This window comes from Poecilia reticulata, linkage group LG4 (assembly GCF_000633615.1).
Source record: "Poecilia reticulata strain Guanapo linkage group LG4, Guppy_female_1.0+MT, whole genome shotgun sequence".
NCBI lineage: Eukaryota > Metazoa > Chordata > Actinopteri > Cyprinodontiformes > Poeciliidae > Poecilia > Poecilia reticulata.
This window is the reverse complement of record NC_024334.1, coordinates 28,285,219-28,287,881: the sequence shown is the minus strand read 5'-3', so window position 1 is coordinate 28,287,881 and position 2,663 is coordinate 28,285,219. Positions and strand designations below refer to the sequence as shown.

Below are 2,663 nucleotides of genomic sequence, written 5' to 3'. Positions count from 1 at the left end.
GCTTCAAACCAGGCTGTTGATGGTGTGTTTGAAGCCAAGTGCTGTTCATTGGGAATGTGAAGAGTTTTCTTGGCGCTGTGTGTGTGCATGTACTTGTCATTATTGCATATTTGCAACATTTTCTCCAATATTATTAACCTTCTGAAGCCTGATGGGGCTCATAGGAAATAGATCCTGGTCCTAATGTGACAGATCCCAGTTTGGTTAGGGAGAATTGCAATTACTGAAATAAATGGAAGAAATATAAACACATTTGTGTTTGTTTGATTTAGGATTTTTCACCCTTAAAAAGCTAATTTTTCCAATAAATACTACGGTGCTCCTTTGGGGGCTCTAAGCCCAGCCCCATAAGAAGAAGTGTTTTGTCTGGTCATATGGTTAGACTATAAAAATGAATGAAAAATTAATGGAAGACAATGCAAAGTCCTTGTGAAGATAGAAAGACATACTTGACTGTATAGATAGATAGATGGATAGATAGATAGATAGATAGATAGATAGATAGATAGATAGATAGATAGATAGATAGATAGATAGATAGATAGATAGATAGATAGATAGATAGATNAGATAGATAGATAGATAGATAGATAGATAGATAGATAGATAGATAGATAGATAGATAGATAGATAGATAGATAGATAGATAGATAGATAGATAGAGAAACAGAGAGAGAGAGAGAGAGAGAGAGAGAGAGAGAGAGAGAGAGAGAGATAATGTTGCTGTATTTTGCCCTCAGGCAGCTTCCATACCATTCCAGTCTCCACCATCGTTCCCTCCTCAAGCCTCTCTTCAACCCAACTGGGATTTAATTTCTGTTTTATTAATGAGTGCCAAAGGAAGCAGCAATTATACATCTATAAAAAGATATCCATTCACCAAAGAACAAAGGAGTTTATGGGGGTTTTTAGTGACAAAGAGGAAGAGAAATGTGTCCCTTTGTGCCACAGGATTCCAAGTATGCCCGGCTCGCCTGGAATGTCCGCTGGCTCGGCTCGGCTCGCAGTCTTTGCTCATCGCACTCAGTCAACGGCCGAAGCCTTTGTGTGCTTTTCCCCTGAATGAAACCATCCTGGTGTTGACTTTGTGACGTGACTGAGTATCACCACGGCTCCTCATCCAAAGAAAGCACAGATTACAGATGGTTCCCTCTCCCTTTTGTTTGAGGAGGAAAAGAAGAAGGATTTCAGAAAAAGTTTTTCAGTCAGAGACAGACATAACCACACAATCATTCTTTTGGTCAAAAACAAGAGCAACACAGGTTATAAGTGCCTTACGAAGAAATCATACAATTTCAGCAACTCTTCTGTGTAAAAAAAACAAACAAAAACAATCAAGCTCAGTCAAATTGGAAGCAAATATTCTTTGAAAGATAATTTTTAATCATTGATTCCCAATATTCAGATCTGGGCTTTGACTGGGTCGATCTTAACACATTAATACGCTTTGGTCCAAACCTCCTGTGTTACTTGTGGAGTGCCGCATGGCTAAGTGCTTGGATCAGTTCTCTCTACTGAATGATGTATGATTCCATTTGGTGAAATTATCAGACAGAATAGGGTACATTTCCAACATTATGCTAATCATAATTGAATTGAATACTTTTTTTTTTAAAGTGTCTTGAGAGGACATGTCCTGAATCTTCTTTATAAAACTTTCTCTTTTGAATTTCATTGGTCTTTGCTGGTTTCTTCAGATATCGAGATTTTGCTGAAGATAGCATTTTAGCCACGAGACTCCTTCGTTCACTCGTCCAWGTGGCTCAAAATTTCAAACAGTAAAAGAAAATGAGACTTTCGCTTATTAAAACTAACCGCCAAGAAAGTMTAGCTCGCTTGWTTTAAGTACGGAAATGTAAGCCAAACGCACTGTGCCGTGTAAAGAGCAGCTCTTTTATTTTTCACAATCTCYGTTTCTGACTAGATCTGCAGTGAGAACCTTTGACTCAAAGAGAAGTGGAGAGCTGGGATCTCTGTGATAAGAGAGAGAGGGAGCTTTGAGGCTTGCCAACACTCAGACCCTGAAATAGCTGTTTACACAATGCGATAATTACCCTGTAAATTGCAGAGAGGATCGTAGAGGACAAGAGTGTTTTGGCTCTGGAAAATGCACAATGGGTTTGACAATCTGGGAGCTGATGCTTCAGAGTTCATCTGTGTTTTTGATGCCTTGCAGTTGAACTCAGCTTCTCAAAAGCAAACAAACAGTTTCTGTGCCAATTCGCCTAAAGGGTTCAAACTGGAAGTTGCTACAGTAACGTTGGAAAAACAAAACAAAACAAAAAAAGTTGTTTCCTTAATCTTAATCAAAAGCAGAGATTATTAAATACAAACCTGGTAAATTATACTAGGATCAGATAGTTAAACTTTATAAATAAATTATTGTTCAAGTAGGAGGAACATAAAAACCAGTGCTGAGRTGGATGAAACAAACTTCAACTCTACCTAAAAAAAATTACTGAAAAGAGAAAATGATAAATTTGAGCCTGCACACTAATTCCAGTTTTTCCAAATCACTAAGGTGGTATGAGGTGTAATTATTTCACCCTGAAAAAAACAAAAAGAACAACCATCAACAAACTCTTTCTAAAAAGTCCTGAATCAATATGACATACTATATATATACACGAGTGATGTAAGCTTCACATTTCAGCCAATAACAC

General features: G+C 37.6%; 1 long non-coding RNA gene across 1 annotated transcript; it reads right to left on the bottom strand.

Annotated features, from left to right (window-relative positions):
• Nucleotides 1-875: 875 nt before the first annotated feature.
• On the bottom strand, nucleotides 876-2,218 carry LOC103464110 (uncharacterized). Its single transcript, XR_533594.1, has 2 exons — nucleotides 2,055-2,218; nucleotides 876-1,156 (listed from the first exon to the last, which is right to left on the bottom strand). It is a non-coding gene; the product is annotated as an uncharacterized LOC103464110 (long non-coding RNA).
• Nucleotides 2,219-2,663: the final 445 nt, after the last annotated feature.